General features: G+C 42.8%; 1 pseudogene; it reads right to left on the reverse strand.

Moving 5' to 3' along the window:
* Window positions 1–19051: 19051 nt before the first annotated feature.
* Window positions 19052–19152, reverse strand: LOC124614524 (annotated as a pseudogene).
* Between the last annotated feature and the right edge of the window lie 1449 nt (window positions 19153–20601).

Below are 20601 nucleotides of genomic sequence, written 5' to 3' on the forward strand. Positions count from 1 at the left end.
TTTTCAAAATACCCCGAGACTACCAAATAATTTTGAATAATGGAAGCTTTAGTTACAACTTTAATTAAAGAAGATAGCAAGCTACGTACATCCATGTGTATGATGGTCAAAACGGCTTTTGCAAGCTGACTACCCAACTTTTCATAGTTTTAAAAGAAGCTAATGGTGAGTTTGGGACTGAGAATTACAGAATCCCCTTCTGTAGCAACAAATTTCCTTCTGACAGCATCTAAATCTGGTAAACAAACAGCTGACCAGGTCAAAAGACATTTGAAAGATGTTTTCTTCCCAGTGTGGGGAAAAATCTGTATTTTTATTGGGTTGTTGGAGCTGCCATTGTGAAAGAATTGTATAGAGCATCGTACCTAAGGAAACGGGACTTCTTTGTCTAGTAATCCCAAAGAGCTCGACGGCACACAAATATGGCTTATGTGTTGAAAGACTTTGTGAGAGGAGTTCGAGTTTTTACCTCTTTTAAAGGATAATGATGTCAATCTCCACTTGAGAAACAATATACTGGAGCTGCAGTCACTGGTACATAATCAAGTCTCTTTGCCATGGTTTATCAGTGTCCTCAAACATGCCTTATAGAAATTAAAAGATTTAGAGACTTATCCGCAACAGTTTGAAATCCTGCTGAGTTGCGTTTCAAAATTTTTTAAGTTTTTAACCATATCGCATCACCTTAATCTCCTATCTTTTAACAGTTTCTAAATTTTTAATTGACAGTTCATGAACAAAAAACTTCCCCAGAAGTAGTCTTACGGTTTGAAACATGATTTCGGAATCTGTGTCCTACCATTACATAATCAAACTGAAATCTTTGAGCATCTCCAAGTCTCCTCCGCTTCTATACATATCTTAGATCATTCTTAAACCATGTGTCAGCAATAATTAAATCAAGCTCTCTGCATAATTCTAGCAAATGACTTTCTGTTTCATTCCTTTCCCACAGTCCAAATCTATCACTTTTGATTCTCGTTTTCGAATTCTAGTCGTCCAACACAAATTAATTTTCCTCTTTCTTAACTCTTTGAGTTACGTATTTCACCCTGTCACACGCTATTTCAGTCTCTTCATCTGAGGAGCTCGTTGGTATATACACTTGTGCAGCTGTGGTGGATTTTGGCTTCGTGTCTATATTGGCAATGATAACGTATTCACTATGCTATTATAGTAGCTTCCCTGGATTGCTATTTCCTTCCTCATTATCAGGCCTACTGCTGCATAATTCATGTCTGATTTTCTATTTGTAACCCTGTATGTCGTTGAGCAAATGTCCTGTTCTTATTTCCACCGCACTGCACTAACTAACACAAAACTAATATCCATCTATGCAGTTCCATTTTTAAATTCTCTAACGTCCCTACACGGTTAAAGGATGTAATGTTGGGGGTTCCACCTCGTATGATGTTTTTGTTTCTTTCCTGATGAGGTTATATATCTGAGTAGTTCATAAAAGATAAAATATACAACAAACATTCCCATTATCTTTCCTGTCCAACACATAAGGCATGTTGATGCAGTTACTGCAACTGTACATGGATTTTGATTAAAATGCCGGGACCATCTGGATTTTTCTTCTTATTTTAAAAACCACGAAAGGTTTCAGCCCCCGACGCTATTATCCAGTGGTATCTCCATAGGGCTGAACAACAATGCACATTATAATCAGTCAGATAAAATTGTAAAAACATCATAATGAGACAAACAATGTACGAAGTTGTTTACACTCTAAGATATAATGTGAGTCGTCACTGCTTATCTCTCCCTGCTTGCCTGTCTGTCCGCTACATATCCTCATTGTAACTTGCCGCTCCCCTACTTAATGGCCACATATAGGTACGTCTCAGCTGTCATTCTGTTTTCTCTCAGGACTCATGAAAAGTAATTCCATCTTACATATGTTGATTTTATTCAAGTTTCCGATCAAAGATGTGTTTTTTTAATTTTTTGAAATGGAGTAGGAACTGGCGAGATCCGTAATAAAATATCGAGTTGCGCTTGATTACAGACCTCACTAATGCAGTTAAAAGAACCAACTTGACCTCCTAGTAACAAAATCATCACTGAATGGTATATTCCCACATTATGGATGTTAGTGCACAGAGATTCAACGGTGATAGAATCTGTGCTTGAGGAATTTCATTTGTGATTTTAGGTAAATATCGTGATTTAACTCTGCAGATATAGGTGTCTTTAAACGTACTGAACATCTGAGAATTATTTACATAAAATAATGTTGAATTTTTGATTTTCCCGCGTCCATTTAAGTAAAATGAAGGCATTTGTCGCCTGTCCAGTCAGAAGTTAAAGATTAAGGCGTCGGTATACCTAGAGCCACTTTGGTTGGGAATCAGCCGTGCTGTAATGATGACACACGTCGTGTCAGAAGGTATTGGGTGGGCCCGTCGCTTCAGCAGTACCGGGCTTTCAGTACCGGCAGACTCGAAGACTCCTGGGAGACATCACGGCGTGCTGCAGCAGCCGCCCCAGATCCCGGGTGCTCGCTCTTTGATTGTGCCCTCCCCTCCCCAGCACTGCCCACCGCTCCCACCCCCATTCCCCTGGGGAGCTCATCCCAGGACAGGTCCACGGTCCGGGACAGCGCTCAGATTCCACCTGCGTCCCCCCGCTCGCCGTCGGCTGCCTGACGAATAAAATTCAATGAGCTGCCATTAGGAGCGGTCCGGACGTCGGGAAGCGATTTCATTGAGGCGGAAATGTCTGCTGCGTGTCCTGCTTCTTGGCGTATTTCGAGACCTCGTGGCAGGGTGAAGGCGAATGTGATGTTAAATACAGAGTTCGCAAACTTGACATTTTCTCCATTCATTTCGAGAGCTGTCATCTGCGTTACTGCGTAATCACCACTTGTCATTATCGTTACTGTCATTATTTCTGTATCATTTAGAAGTGTACCTACAGGAATTCTTCTCCCAAATTTTCTCAACTTGCGTCTCTACTGTTGTTCCACTTTCTTGATTTGCCACTGTTGTACTTTTTGCTTCTCCGTCTTTAAAATTACGGTTTATATTTTCCTTTTATGTGCAATTTTATTCTTATTATGTTACGAGTGCTATTTTCAACAGATACCTCAAAGACCTCGTCTCACTCCCTGCAGTCACACATCTGTTCAATCTCATCATTTCATTATTCACATTTGTTCCTTGCACTGTTTTGTTCCCTCTGTCTAGTTGAGCACATATTTGTAAACGACCAGTTCTAGATAATTATTGTATTTGTGGGAAATAATTTTCCTATTGTACGTTTTTCACGTGACTAAAGGGGGCTGATGCTTTCATAATTTTATTCATCAAGTATTACCTCATATTGCTGTTTGCTGACTGATTACAGTCAAGCCATTACAACATCGAGGCTAATTGTGTCGAGTTTATATCAACGAACGGGTACGTTAGTACTTTGTTGCCATTCTCTGATTTGAGCACAAAATCTTTAAAAAATAAGCAAAATGTCACTTTTCAGTTTAGTAATTTTTCTTGGGTTACTGACTATATTACTGTATTATGAGCCTGTGAAACCAGAACCTTAGGGGAAGGGTATGCAATTTCTTAGTAAATTAGAGCACAGAAAATAAATCACTGGCTGCTGAAGATTAATTCAGAAACAAGATTAATTAACAAGCGTGCAAATATATATGTCAAGTTTAGACGTTGTAATACTTTTTATTACAATTTATTGTCACGTTTGTCTTTATGACTGCAGGTATCGTTCAAATATTAATTATCATAAAATCGAAGAAAATCGAAAGCAATGAGAAGCAGCAGAAATAAGGGCAGCGAGAAACTTAACGTGAGCACTAGTGATCACGAAGTAGATGAACTTAATGAATTCTGCTACTTAGGCAGTAATATAGCACACGACAGACGGAGCAAGCTGGACATTAAAAGAAGACTAGTACTGAAATAAAGGGCATACCTGGCCTTAATTTGAGGAAGAAGTATCTGAGGATGTACGTTTGGAGCACAGCATTGTATGGTAGTGAAGTACGGACTGTGGGAAGACTAGAACAGAAAGGAATCGAAGCATTTGAGATGTATGCTGCAGAAGATTGTTGAAAATTAGGTCGGCTGGTAATGTATGGAACGTGGACGTTCTCAACACAGTCAGTGAGGAATGGAATATATGGACAACATTGTCAAGAAGAAGGGGTAGATTCTGTTATGACATCACGGAATAGTTTCAATGGTAGTAAAGTGAACTGTAGAGGGTAAGAACTGTAGAGGAAGACCCAGAAAGCTAAAGAATGGTATACATCCAGCAAAGAATTGAAGGCGTAGTTTGCAAGTGCTTCCGTGAGATGAAAAATTTGGCAAAGGAGAGGAATTCTTAGCGGGCTGCATCAAACCAATCAGACGACTGATAACTAAAAAGCAAAATCCAACCTGTCAGTCGCTTGTGATGTGTAGGGCCTCCTTCAGTCATTGATTTCCAATTGAGCCCTTAAGGTTCGATATAGTCGGTGCAAAATCCCCAGTGTACAAGAATAGTTATTTAGCCTGTATTCCAGTGACAGACCACAAAATTTTACAGCAGATTACTAATTTTTATCCATAACGACCATCTTCACACCAGAGTACAAACAATTTTTGCAGGGCATCGAGCCAACACGCATTAAATTAGCAAACGGAAGAAGGTATGCTGTTTTATTTTACGCACGGTACCGTCAAAGTAATTAGCCAAACAGGCTTCGGCGCATTGTTATATTAAAACAACCAAGTTTGTTTGGCTTGTCACTTATGTCTACCATATTTGCATATGTCGACCTGACGTGATCGAATAACTGATTATACTCAGACATGAAGATGGATGTCAGTGACGGAAATGATGCCAAATTTTGCTGCCTGTATCCTGAATAAATACAAAATATGGCGTCACTCAGCTACAATTTTCTATATCTCTTTATTTTTCCTATGGTTGAATACTTTTATAACTTTCCACTTATATTCTTTAGAAACTATTCCTACTTTAACATTTTGGAATTTCTGTCTCTAAGTCTTACACACTTGTCTTCACATTTCCCCACGTTATTTCTGAACGTTTGCATCTTCCCTTTTTCTAATTAAATTCATTGTTTGATATAAATTGTACAAAATTTTTATTTTTTTGAAACACGGCAACTCAACATTTTAAATTGAAATTTCAAAATCTCTGACTTACATAATCCATGTAAAAAGTTACGGTATCTATAGGTTCCTTCCATGTTTACAGTCTTTGTTCAGTCTCATACCAAGTGTTAACTTTGTTTAAACTGTGTTGTGTGCAAAGTTCTACAGTGTCGATTCCCCAATCCTCCTTTCCCCCTAGTCTTCTCTCAATATTTTTCCATCTCTTTCGCCCTATGGAATTCCGGTTTGTCCGTTAACAGTATGAATAATATCTATCAAATCATACATTGTTTCAATTTCTTCATCGCCTTGTGGAGCTAGAAGGTCTTGCATCCAGGTCTAATGGCAAATTTGGATCTGACTCAGATATCCATTTCGAAACAGCACTGTTGATGTCGGACACCACTCTCGCAACATGTCAGGGGATGCCGTCAGCTGTTCTGGATGGTGCACAAGGAGCTACATCGACCTTGGGACAGCGATTCGAATCTTTAGACAGCTGATGACATCAACACATAATGATATGCAGTTAAACAGGTGTAACAATGAATACGGAAGGAGAGATGAGAATAAACTACTGTGAACAGCATTCTGAAGATATTATCATAGCTAAAATGGTCACAAAGACAAAACTCACCACAGTAGTAAGAGGCTAGACCCCCACGAGCACCGCGGATGATGAAGATATTCAATCAGTAACGAAATTACCCATATTTTTAAGAGAGACGATAAATAATAATGAGAAAGTCGAATCTGACGATTTAGTGGTAAGGTACGTATATGGAAACTGCAGTTCCGCGGTATAGAAGCCTAGTTGGCCAAAGGAGTAGTTCAGTCAAATCTTCACCTCCCAGTGACGACAAGTTCGCCAGAAAGACATGTGGCTCGACCCTGAATGTCGACATTCACCAGTAGGATCACTAGAACTGGATATGGACAGCGTAAGTAGTTGAATGTTTTGCGTGTGCAACAACTGAAACACTTCCACCAGATCAATGAGTCACACTGAACTATTGTTTTGGCGGATGGATGAAATACGATAGTAGGAAAAGAAAAATAAATTAAACATAGTAAAATATCGTGGACTGAGGAAATGTTTGAAAGGGAAACCTGCTTTGTAGAATGTTGCACAGAGTACAATTTATTCGCTCTGGAATATTACTTTAAAATGGTGGAAAAAGGTTGTATAGCTGGAATTGACATAAAGATATCAAAAGGTGACTGGGTAATTATACTAGTATAATAATAAGAAAAAGATGTATACATCATATTTGCAGATTTGAAACTACAAAACGCTTCCAGAGACAGAGGTGGACTTTGGTCATACTTAATTGTCAATGTCAATGAAATTCTCCAACCGCCGTGTAGATTAAGATGTTATTTGACTTTATTTTGAAGGCTACCAGTTTCAGAATTTTACAATGCCATTTTCAGGCCCCAAACGCGTCACTCCAAATAAATGAAAGCCTTGATAGTAACTTTCTATCAGGTCTTCGAATGAAGCACTAGTAAACGACTGAATTCACTGCATCCAAGGATAAATGGTACTATATGACATTCTTGTTTATACGGAGAGATGCATATGGCGCCGTAAGATGGCATAGTGAAATGCTAAAACTGGTGGACTTCAAAATAAAGCAAAATAACATATTAAGTTACATTTCTGTGGGAGGATTTGATTGACATTGACAGTTACTTACGCAGCAGATGTCCCCTGTCTATGATGAACCAACAGAGACTGGTCATACCTTGTTAGTTATGAATCGAAGATTAAAACGGAAGAAATTTTCAAGGGTAGGGAATTAAAGACTGTGCACGTGAATGAGGTGAAAGAACGAGACGTTTCTGAGATTCTCAAAGAAAGTGAAAGCATACTGTAGAAGATGAATGAGTATCTTTGACAGAAGGTATAGTTAAAATAGTAGAGGAACTATTACGCAAACGGAGAACATTTAGGGCACATCATGTAGGTTCGGCTTGTGTTAAGTGATACGATAACCTGCCAATTCTTCTGTTGTGATGACTAGCTGCCAATAAGCTTAAATCAGATCAAACATAAGTTACTGGGTACGCAAATAGCAAACGTTAACAGTTTATCTGCGGGTGTTTATCCGAGTTGTTATTTCCATTTTATGCACAACGTTTCGTTGGGCTACCCAGTAGTCTGTTTCGGGTGCGTTCTACGGATATGTGTGCTCACGGCTGCAGAAGACGGGGCATTATTGTGCATATTATGCTGAAGAGAACTCAGCTCAACGCCCGGAGGTATACTATTAATCACGACGGAAAACACCTGAGATATTTCATTTTTGCCGCAATACAGATCTAAATGGATGGTTACCTCATCATCACTGAAACTGACTTCTGTATCCACTGATTTATTGAATTTATTACAGATCTACAAACGTGTTCATGTGGGTCATGTGACATCAGCTGCCAGAATCAACGAATGATTCACGTCATTCACATTTCATGGAAACTATTTTTCATTGTACTTCGATATTTTAAGAGGAGTAGTTGCATTTTACCACAGTTTTTCACATCATTCTTCAATGGATATATTTATTTATTACAAAGTGCCGTTGTAAAATAGTAGAAGTGCGAATTTCCTCTCTGTGTCGTTATTTGGCAGTCTGTCTTGTGACGGTTAAGTGGAAGATGTGTGAAGAAATTATACAGGGTGTAAAAAACTGTCGAATATGCTGAGAGATTAAAGTAATCATCACAACAAGAAAAAGTGATAACATTCATTGGTTCGGATACGCATACCTTCTAACATCTGTAAATTTTGGCTATGCATATACCTGCAGCCGTGACAGACAAGGTGAACCTCGAGGAAAGAAATACTGTATGGGCAATGTCGTAGCCTCTGTAATCCTTGAACAGGTTTCACTGCTGTACATGCCGCTTTGTATCGCCGTACTCAATTGCACATTCAGTTTGGACATACGCAGTATACAGGAAGTTGTGTTGTTTGGGTTGTGTTGTAGATTCAGTCTTGTTAGTGTGTGTCATTGTGAATTACTTGCAACGCTGGATATTTATAGTAGCGTAGTGTCTTCTAACAGAAATCGGTTAATTGTTATGATGACTTTTACTAGGAAATTTGTTTTGTCCTGCAAGCGAATGGTTCAGTGCATTTTCTTTCTCTTCCATATTTTAAAATGACACGGTCCTCACACCTCACGTCCATGTGCTACACATACTGGCAGCAGCAGAATGTATGACTGACCTCTTGTCTGGGCGGTACTACACAAACAGTTGCTGTGTACATACCATTTCTAGTATGTTCATGCACTAAGTCCAGAACAAAAACGTAGCAGATTGCTGTTCTGTCAGTGGCTCTTACACAATTGAGCTGTAGATCCACTGTTATCGAATGTTTTATTTAACGATGAGACCGAGTTTACGTGAGATGGCACTGTGAACTTCAATAACCAGCATGTGCTAGCTGATGAAAATTCACAGGCAGTTGCTGACAGAGGCTACTGACATCGCTTACACATCAATGTACAGGCATGTGTTTTGGTGATAATTTACTGCAGCGATACAACGAACTACAAAGATTAATTGTACTCAGTATCATCAGTTTTTCATTAATGTACTGCCTCCTTTCTGGCGGATGTGGCTCCTGCACGATGATGCGTCAGCGCATTTCCTCCGCAGTATGCGTGAAAGTCTGACGCTGACACTTCTGGACTGCTTAATTGGTCTGGGAGGTCCCACTTCTTGGCCCATCCGTTCCTTAGACTTCGGTCCCATAGAGTCTTGATTATGCGGACACTTGGAGGTATTTCTCTGCGCCAGCTCACTCAATGGTGCCAAGAAATTAAGGATCTTGTCTTCAGTGCATGCCAGCAGAAAAAGCAAGTGTATTTCAAAGAGTGTGTGATTCCTTAGACCAGAGGACACATGGCCGTATTGCCGTGGATGGGCATTACGTTGAGCACTCCTTATAACAATTGTCAGTTCCCCTATGAACAAGTTCGCAGGTCGCAGTGGTATGCGTTTCCTGACCCATATGTCATTATCACTTTTCCATGTTATGTGTAGTACCACTTCTCACACTATTGTGAACAAGTTTGTGGTTGTCAGAAAGTATGTGTTTCAGAACACATGCTTATCGGACTTTGTTTTCTTGTTCTGGTGGGTACTACCACCTCTGAAAATAGTCGACAATGTTCTTTAACACATTGTATAGAGTCCGAGATTCTTCTGTTATTCTGAAGTCAGTCTTGTCTTCCTATTAAAGTAACTTGTTCATTCTCAAATGATCATGTACACGTATTCACTTACTAGCAGTTGCATTAAAGTAATTGGTTTGTCTAAGTGATTGTATCGTGAGTGAAAAATTAGCCGGATGGAACAGTTAATAGTACAGGTTATAAAGACAGAATTTGTCTCAGGTTGAAGTCTTAAACAGTAATGTTCTGGCTCCCTGTTCTTGCTGTTTTATTTGGAAGTTCTCAACTGTTCCATAACCGGCATCAAAATTGAGTAACTATGTGATCACACTATCAAAATTAGATGGTATGTTTACTTTAATACAATGGTAGTTGTACACTGAGGGCTAGTGCACCAAACTTCCTCGTGGTATCGTTCCTTTTCGGTGTGGTATGTCAGCAAATACTACAAATACGGTTCATACACGATAGTGCACTAGCGCATTCTCTCCGCTGACACTTCTGGATTGTTGGATTTGTCTGGGACGTACCACATCTTGGACCACCTGTTCCTCAGACTTCAGTTCCCTTAATTTTGATTATGGGGAAACTGGGAGGCTTTCCTAAAGTTCGTATTTCCGATTATTGTTTCAGAAAAACAATAGTGTGTTGAGTAACTCGCCATCTGTGTGGTCAGTTTGATTCTTGTATACGCATCGCTGGTGATAACTCTCTTTGAAACAGATTGTAATCTACACTCCTGGAAATTGAAATAAGAACACCGTGAATTCATTGTCCCAGGAAGGAGAAAATTTATTGACACATTCCTGGGGTCAGATACATCACATGATCACACTGACAGAACCACAGGCACATAGACACAGGCAACAGAGCATGCACAATGTCGGCACTAGTACAGTGTATATACACCTTTCGCAGCAATGCAGGCTGCTATTCTCCCATGGAGACGATCGTAGAGATGCTGGATGTAGTCCTGTGGAACGGCTTGCCATGTCATTTCCACCTGGCGCCTCAGTTGGACCAGCGTTCGTGCTGGACGTGCAGACCGCGTGAGACGACGCTTCATCCAGTCCCAAACATGCTCAATGGGGGACAGATCCGGAGATCTTGCTGGCCAGGGTAGTTGACTTACACCTTCTAGAGCACGTTGGGTGGCACGGGATACATGCGGACGTGCATTGTCCTGTTGGAACAGCAAGTTCCCTTGCCGGTCTAGGAACGGTAGAACGATGGGTTCGATGACGGTTTGGATGTACCGTGCACTATTCAGTGTCCCCTCGACGATCACCAGTGGTGTACGGCCAGTGTAGGAGATCGCTCCCCACACCATGATGCCGGGTGTTGGCCCTGTGTGCCTCGGTCGTATGCAGTCCTGATTGTGGCGCTCACCTGCACGGCGCCAAACACGCATACGACCATCATTGGCACCAAGGCAGAAGCGACTCTCATCGCTGAAGACGACACGTCTCCATTCGTCCCTCCATTCACGCCTGTCGCGACACCACTGGAGGCGGGCTGCACGATGTTGGGGCGTGAGCGGAAGACGGCCTAACGGTGTGCGGGACCGTAGCCCAGCTTCATGGAGAGGGTTGCGAATGGTCCTCGCCGATACCCCAGGAGCAACAGTGTCCCTAATTTGCTGGGAAGTGGCGGTGCGGTCCCCTACGGCACTGCGTAGGATCCTACGGTCTTGGCGTGCATCCGTGCGTGGTTGCGGTCCGGTCCCAGGTCGACGGGCACGAGCACCTTCCGCCGACCACTGGCGACAACATTGATGTACTGTGGAGACCTCACGCCCCACGTGTTGAGCAATTCGGCGGTACGTCCACCCGGCCTCCCGCATGCCCACTATACGCCCTCGCTCAAAGTCCGTCAACTGCACATACGGTTCACGTCCACGCTGTCGCGGCATGCTACCAGTGTTAAAGACTGCGATGGAGCTCCGTATGCCACGGCAAACTGGCTGACACTGACGGCGGCGGTGCACAAATGCTGCGCAGCTAGCGCCATTCGACGGCCAACACCGCGGTTCCTGGTGTGTCCGCTGTGCCGTGCGTGTGATCATTGCTTGTACAGACCTCTCGCAGTGTCCGGAGCAAGTATGGTGGGTCTGACACACCGGTGTCAATGTGTTCTTTTTTCCATTTCCAGTAGTGTATGTTCTATATAGTACTGTCTCTTATGGTTTATTTCCTCTGTAGGTCAGGAATGACTATCGCACCAGGATACCGGAAGTAGTGTTCAGTCCCTGTCACCAGAACAACTTTCCTGTCCATATCAGCGTTCATTACTTTAGCTTTACTACACACCGTTTTGGGTCAGATGTAGCTGCAATTTCGATAAGACTTTCACTGCCATTTTTCGCATCTTCTTCATTCTTGTAGATTATTCAACGAACGTAGGCAGTCTACAGTAATCTTATGATTCATTTTAAGCACAGCTTGTGCACCGTCAATAGCTATGTATTTACTCAGCTGTCAACATAGTTTGAGCTCCTTACGGAGCAACGAATTTGAACAAAATCAGGAACAATCCATTTCTGAGGTAGATTCTTGTCTTTATTTCAAACCTCTCTTACATGTGCCTCTGATCTTGGTCCGAGAAGTTATGTCTCCTAATATTTCCCCCATAAATTCAAACTTTACAGTGCCAGGTTCTCCTTCAAGAAGAATATTCAGTAACATCACCCTGTACAAAAACTGTGCCAGACTGTTAATTTCAGAGCAGTACTATTACCATAAGTCGACAATTTTTTGTTGGATTGATTACAGTCTTTATCTACCCCTACAGTTTTCAGGAGATTATTCCCTGATACCTTAACACATGTTCTATCGTCCTGTCCCTGCTTGTTGTCAATGTTTTCGACACGCTCCTTTCTTCACCCATCCTGTGAACAACCTCCACAATCCGTATCAGCCGGATTTTCAACATTTTTCTGTAGCACCAAATCACGAAAGCTTCGATTCTCTTCTTTTCAGGTTTCCACATTGTCCATGACTCACTACACAACGCAGCTCTCCAAACGTACACTCTAAGAAATTTCTTCCTCAAATTAAACCTAGGTTTCATTATCTCGACGGAAACACCCTTTCAACATTGTCAGTCTCCTTTTTTGTCCTGTTTGCTTCGTCGATCATGGGTTATTCAAAGGTAGCAGAATTCCTTAACTTCGTCTACATCTTCATCACTAATTTTTATGTTAAGTGTCTTGCTATTCTCATTTCTATTACTTCTCATTATTTTTGTGCGCGGTTTACTCGCAATCCATACTCTATGCTCACTAGGTTGTTTATTCCTTTCAACACTTACTGCAATTTTTCTTCTCGTCACTGCGGATAACAGTGTCAGCAGCGAATGTTATTATTGATATCTTTTCGAAGTGAGTTTTAATCGCTATCTTGAACCGATCTTTTATTTCCGTCGTTGCTTTTTTGATGTACAGAGCGAAAAGTAGGGGCAAAAATCAGCATCCCTGTCTTACAATATTTTGAAACGGGGCGAATCGTTCTAGGTCTTCCAATCTTGTTATTCCAAGTTGGTTCTAATACTTAATGTATATTACGCTCCTTTCTCTGTTGAATACTCCTATTCTTCTAACAACTTCGAACATCTTGCACCATTTCACTATATTGAACGCTTTCTCAAGATCGACAAGTGCTATGAATTTATCCTGATTTTTGTTCTGACTTGCTTCCCTTATCAACCTCTAAGTCAGAATTACCTCTCTAGCACTATTCCCTTTCCTAAAGTCTAACTGATCGTCGTGTAACAGAGACTCAATTTTCTTTTCCATTTTTCTGTATATTATTCTCGTCAGTAGCTTGAATGCACGAGATTTTACGCTGAGGTTTCGGAAGTTTCCGCACCTGTCTGCCCTTGCTATCTTCGGAATTTTGTGGATAACATTTTTCCGAAAGCATGATAGTATGTCATCAGGTCATAGATTCTACACGCTAGTCTGCTTAGTCGTTTGGTTCCCATTTCCCCTATTTATTTAAAAAAAGAGTTAGTGGAAATTTCTGTATTACTCTAGTCTTATTTTGTCTTAAGTCAACGAAACCTCCTTGAAATTCTGGCTGCAATATCGGATCCCCTATCTCTTCCGCATCGACTCCAGTTCCCTCTTCTATCACGTCAACAGAGAATCCCTCTCTATCATAGAGGCTTCCAGTGTACTCTTTCCACTCACCGACTCTCATCTGTAAGTTTAATAGTGGAATTCTTATTCCAATGTTAATGCTGCTTCCTTGTACTTAAATTCACGGAGTTTGTTTCCACAGCTGTGTATACTGAGTCATTCCTTCCGACTATCATTTCGTTTTTCGTTCCTTCACACTTTTTTGAGCTGCCATTTTGACTTGGATGCTCTGCACTTCCTTTTTATTTCATTTCTAAGTGAATTCTGTTGCTGTATTTCTGTCTTACCCTGTACATTGTTGTTATTCCTTCTTTTGTCTAACAGTCGAAGTATTTCATTTGTTACCAAACTATTCTTCATGTATACCCACCTTGTACCTGAGCGCCCAACATCTGTGATTGCCCTCATCTGAAACGTCCAGTCTTCATCAACTGAAATTCCTATTGTTACAATCCTCATCGTAGTATCCAAGTTCTTTGCGTACTTAAGTTCCCAATTTTCATTAAGACTGATTCTTACAGACGATGCTCGGAAATAAAAATTGAAACAAATGAGTCCTCGGTCACTATTACTTTTAGTCTTATTGACCGGGTTTCAATACTTCTAAGAGTGCCTGCATCAGAATTAAAATAATTAAAATGGCCTATAACAATGTTTTAATTCTGATGAAGGCACTCTTAGAAGCGTTGAAACCTGGCCAATAAGACTAAAAATAATAGTGACAAAGCGCTCATTTGTTTCAATTTTAATCTAGAAGCGGTCACTGAACCAAGCAGCCATTTTTAAAACTTTGCTGATGCTGCTCAAGATTATTTCTAAATTATGATCGGATTTCAAATCTCTCTATGACCCTGATGTAACTCTTGTCTCTGAGTCATTCCCATCTATCTTCATGTACTGAATTACCCGATCAATATTCTTATAAACTTTCTCCATCTCTTCATGTTCTACTTGCGACATCGGCATGCATACCTGAACTATCGTCGTCGTCGTTGGTTTGCTGTAGAATCTGATGAGAAGAAACCTATCGCTACAAAGTTCACAGTAGTTCATTCTCTGCCCTCTCCTATTCATAACGGGTCCCATTCTCGTTATACATCTTACTGTTACTGTTGACATTACCCTACATTCACTTGATCAGCTTCTTTTCATTGCACTTCACTTACTCCCACTCTAGCTACACTTAACATTTGCATTTCCATTTTCAGATTTTCTAGCTTACCTACTATCTTCAAACTTCTGGCATTCCGTGCTCCGACTCGTAGAGTCTTCTGCTCTTGTTGGTTATTCCACCTACTTTTCATGTACTGTGGATAAACATAGTGAGATTTTAATGCAGTGTTTTGCGTTGTGTTCTACATCCTCTTGCCTTGATCGGTGCTTATTCATCCACCTTTTAGGGGCAATTGCCCAATCCAATGGCAAGAAAGTGTTCTGACCCTCTGTCTGCCCCTCAGCCCACTCTGACATAGCCGTTGGCTGAACGAGTGTGACTTCTTATGCCTGAAATCTTCGGCCACCATTGATCTTTACTCAAAATTCAAGCAGTGGCCCCGTTCGAATTTCAGACCCATGACGTTCTGACTACTGGTGAAAGACGCTACCCTCACACATATTATAGATAATAATTTTTCACATAATGCAATTGTTCAAACGTTTTAATGCAATAGCGTAAAATGCGACACCTACACGAATATTTGCGAGGTTCGTCGAAGTAGGGACAGCTGCTAAACAGGCGAAGCCGAAAATTAAAAATAATCAGAAGCGTCCTAAGAAAATGACTGGAAAGTTGAAGCTAATTTTACTACTGTTTCATTAAGATAAGATTAAGAAATATGGGTGTAATTTCGTTCGGCATACCACGCCCGACAGCATGATATATGTGTCGGTCAGTGCAGCTGACATAAAAAACAATGATGATAAAACCACGAACAGGAACTTGAATTTAGAGACAGACATATCTTACAAGTGTCAATAAAAGAGGAACCTTCAGGACGGTCGGAAAAACGCAGTGAACATCCACCGTCAGCGCAGCAGGCCGCACAGTTCTGCGAACACGCTGCTGGGACAGGTTAAGCCAGAGGCGGACGCGGAGTTCTTTCCTGCTGCACCGGCTCTGACTCACGGATTTGCGCTGTCTGCCAAACTTGGCCATGAGCGATGCGTCTCCGCCACAAACGTTCGCAAGCGTGTGTTTGAAGGGGAGTGGAGTCGCTCAACTTCTGCTGCGGAAGCACTGCAAACTGCAAGCCTCTCGACCTGTCACACGATCAATCACGCGTCAAGAGCGGGCCTGTGCGAACGCAGCCACGATTTCGGCACACCGTGAAGACAACCCAACACCATCAATGACTCAAAATCCCCGAGATACTAAGAAAAAGTAATTTTTTACGTCGATAACACTTAAAATATACCAACCGTCATGTGCGTCTCCTTCATGAGGCATCACTCGCTATCGTGTGCAATCCATAAACAGTCACAAGCAACTGTAGACGTATTTTCAAATTTACTGAACATTTATGAGCTGAATTTACATCGTTGGGCAAAAATGCGCTGCGTTTGACGAATAGAAATATTAAGAAGAACAAAAAATTACTTGAATCAATGTGGTAAATTATATCGAAATTCAGGATGAACTAGAATACCCAAGAAATGTCAGAGGTTGTTTATTCACCGATAATTCACCTATATTTTCTACGAATTTCGTAAGGCGTCTACAAAAACGTACGTGAAATTTAGAAATACGTTGCGCAACTGCTCCATGGGTTTGCTACAGGGCAGTTAATATATACAGTGACATGTATATACGTTGTTCTGAATAATGCTGGAAACTGCACGAGGCGGCCCGCATCAGCAGACGATGCAGTTCGTCTCTGTGAAGTCATCTACGCAAAATGACTGCTGCGAAATAGAGATAGGCTACCAGAAAATCTATGACCCTAACAAAAATGAATTATAACAAATTTCCCATAAATAGGTGAAAGGATCGATTACTGTCCGACCACGCTACTGGCGATAAATCATTCCGAACAATAGACACCTCGAAGCACACAGCAGAAAGAATCTGGAGCAATCTAAACAGGAATGACTGCCTAACACCAATTGTAGGAAAAGCTGATGCGAAAGTGAAAACACTGACAGCCTTGTAAGGACTTGTTATTCATCCACAAAAGAAGTGGTTTACAAAAAATTCGATCGACTCTTTGCTACTTTTCGTCTAGGACCCTTCTCAGTTTGGATGGTTGGTTGGTTGATTAGTTGGTTGAGTTGGTGGAGCGTCCATCACAGGGCCGACTTGGGATCGTCAATCCACCAATGTAATGTGGAACGCCGGATGTGTAGACTCTGGGAGCAGAAGTCCCACGTAGTAGCAGTCTCCCGGCGACATGGATCATCATACAAATAGGAAATGTTCAGCGACCATGGGCCACAGCTTCGATATGTGCATTGACGAGGGGAGTGTGACTGAACAGACGTTTTCCAAATGGTTGGTGAAGGCTGTCAGCCACAGTTCCTTGTTGCTGCTTGGAGTCCTCGGGGGAGGTAGATCCGATCGAGGCGACTAGGCGATTGGCAGAGTGGTATGTGAAGTATTTGTAGCCGCGGTGCTGCCCATGGAGAAGGCGCTAAGTTTTTGTAAACTTCAAATCCTGCACGAGTGCTCATTAGTGTGGTGATTGGCCCACTGGAACCAGGAAGCAATTAAAATCACCGCCTATGACGTAGTGTTCTGTGTTCCCATTCAGGGGTGGAACAATATCGTCGGAATAAACGGTGATTCCTTGACCACAGCGAGATGTTCCAGAGGGCGCGTATACTTTGACAATATGGACTGCCGCCACCGTAATGACAAGGCTCTGTGCGGACAGCAAATAGGTGACGTCCGATGCCTATATGCCGTCGCTCAGAGGATGTGGCGGCTCCACCGACATCATCACTAGATGAAAAGCAGTAAGCTGCGTACCCCTTAATGTCCAATTGCAGCTTCTGACTTCTTGAAGGAGGGTGATATCCAAGTCCTCTGCCCGGTGTATGCCATGGAATATGCGCGGTTTGATGGCAGTGTGGATGCCATTTACGTTGTTCGTACCCACAGGGTAGGATTGGGCCATTTTAATGCAGAATATGTAGATGCAAATGGTGGCCCCTCGGTGGTAATGGGGCCGTTTGGCTACCAATCCTTGTGGCAGACGTGTTTAACACGGCCCCTCTGTGGATGTTAGTCTCTCCACTGGATGGGCCCCCATCCCCTGTGGTGGAGGAGCGTTAAGGGCGTCTTGAGCGTTATCTGCTTCCATTTCACCAGCCCAGTCGCCAAGCCAGGAAGTTGTCAGTGACAGCATGTCATCGCAGACGATGGCCTCCAACGTCTATTCTGTTTCCTGAGCGGCGTTGGGCGTGGGGGACGTCTGAGGTGGGCGAGTCCGCCGTCCTGTCCATCATGCAGGATGCCTGCCTTGGGTCAGTATGGTACAGTCTTTCGGCAATGACGAGTCAGAGACGATGTCGGCAGCTTGCTCCCAATCTCCGCCCTGTTGGTCGTCCTCCGTCAAGAGGCGGCGTTCCTTATGGTGCTTTGGTAACCTCTCTTTCCGGATCGCAGGTCCTACCTCCCAGAAGCGTCGGGGACATTACTTTCGGCCATGTGAACGGCATCCAGAATCGACGCCCCCGGCTCAACGACGTGGTGGATTTGGCCGGCATTGTGTCCTCCAAAGGAGTATCGCTGTGTGGCACCGCCGTCACGGCATCATCGGCGGCTCAACTCGCGATCGCGTGAGGCTGTGTTATGGGCGCGACTTCTGTGCACACCGGCCGCACCGCTTCCACGTACGTTTGTGGTAACTCGGACGGCACCGCTGTCTGTACTGGTTCCGCACGTGGCACCTGGGCATGGCGGCACTGGCTGCGCTTTGATCGGGCATGGTCTTCCTGTCCACAACCGGCACACGTCCGCGGTTGCCCATCATAAATAATGATGGCTCGGCAGCTGCAGATGGACACGTACGACGGCACGTGTTTGCGGAGTTCGATCCGTACCTGTCAGACGACATTGAGAACGTGATAAGTTTCAAAGACGTTCCACTTCTCTTCCATGTAGCTGAGGACCGTGCCATACGGCCATGAGACGTTATTGACCAGCGCGGCAGGAACTTCGAAAGTCAGTTCTAATGTGCGCACAGTACGCACATTCATACCCGCGTGGTGCACGGTTACAGTGCTCACCTTACCATCAGCACGACGAGAGCGGTGGCCCTTGGTGGAACGTCGCACTATGTCGGCAAACGCCTCTTCGTTCTTCATCTTGAGGTGGACTGTACTGGAAGTGACAGACAGATGAATACCTACCAGCTCATGTGGATTGAGATACATGTGGTCTCTCAAAAGCAGATCGACTTCATAAGCGTTTGTACGCGCATAGGAATCGCCGAAAGTGATTTTTATCGTCTCCAGGCGGTAAGAGAACGCCATATCTAGTGTGAGAATTCACAACAAGCAATGAAGTACCTCGCGCAGCGAGTAAACGAACACACGTGCGGAGAGCTGCCCAGTGCGCCGTGCGTCCGGAACGTGTCGCAGCTGAACGCCGAGTTTTATATTTTCAAAATGTCAAATGCTTCACGATTTTGCGTCTAATCTTGCTCAGAGGCCATACTAAACTTCTATGTATCGTTCCAACTTTGCCCGCAGCTCGTGGTCGTGCGGTAGCGTTCTCGCTTCCCGCGCCCGGGTTCCCGGGTTCGATTCCCGGCGGGGTCAGGGATTTTCTCTGCCTCGTGATGGCTGGGTGTTGTGTGATGTCCTTAGGTTAGCTAGGTTTAAGTAGTTCTAAGTTCTAGGGGACTGATGACCATAGATGTTAAGTCCCATAGTGCTCAGAGCCATTTGAACAATTTCGTTCCAACTTTACTGTATGTACTGCCCAAGCAAGTACATCACCACATCACACTGCTGTTTCTTTCCACCCTGAAAGGGGGTATACTCCACTTTTCACGTAACACTTGTAGATTCATTCTTTACTGCGACAATAGAGGGCGAATAAGATAAACTTTAGGCTCAATAACGTCTTGGAAAAATGCTCGAATATACACCAGAATAACACCTATACTGATCCAACTCGACGTTTGGAACGGTTACCGTACATTTTACAAATGCATATGTTGATAGGCCGAAGGTGTGAGATGAGAGCATACAGTGAAAAGCTTTATGCTTCCTTAGAAATCACACGAGATGGTCGTGATGTTTCCCGTAAAAATTGCATTTAAATGATTTATGGTTTCGTAGCTAGAAAATTTTCCAAAGAGCGAAACTGCTTCAGCTCTAATGCAAAACAGTGGGGCCAAGATCTGTAGTGGTCTGTATTAAGACGGTTAATCTAACTGAAACCGTCCAGTATCTTTCGGACTTCAAGTGTTTCTCCTCCTCTTGTGATTATTGAACAGATTATTCGCTGTTTCTAGCTGAAATTTATTAAAGAAATCATTTAGTCTTCCTCCTTTCTCATTAACAATACCAAGCCCCTAGTCCCCAGTAGCCCTTTCTTCTGCTCATTCCCCTACAACTGCATTCCAGTCCTCCACGACTATTAGATTTTCATTTCCCTTTACACACTGCATTACCCGTTCAGTGTCCACATGTACTTTCAGGTCGCGACGTCGGCGTGTGTACCTGACCTATCGTTGCCCGTATTGATTCACTGTTGATTCTGATGAGAACAACCATCCCACTCAACTGTCGACAGTAACACACTTTCTGCCCTGAATGAATTCTACTCCCGTTGTTCCATTTTCTGCTATGTTGCTATTACCCCATACTCATCTGACCAGGAATCCTTGTCTTCTTTCGATTTCACTTCACTGACCGCCACTGTCTCTAGATTGAGCCTTTGCATTTCCATTTTCCCATTTTCCGTTTACTCTACCACGTTCAGTCTTCTGACATACCACGCCCCGCCTCGTATAACGTTATCTATTCGTTGGTCGCTCAGTCTTTTTCTCGTTTTCACCCAGTCCTTGGCAGCTCGTTAACAGAGACTCGAATGGGGGTAATCCGAAATCATTAGCTTATGAAGAGGTCATCATGACACTTCTTCAATTACAGGCCACATGTCCTGCGGATACACATTATGTTTTTTTTGATTGGGTAGTTTCAA

This window comes from Schistocerca americana, chromosome 4, assembly GCF_021461395.2.
Source record: "Schistocerca americana isolate TAMUIC-IGC-003095 chromosome 4, iqSchAmer2.1, whole genome shotgun sequence".
NCBI lineage: Eukaryota > Metazoa > Arthropoda > Insecta > Orthoptera > Acrididae > Schistocerca > Schistocerca americana.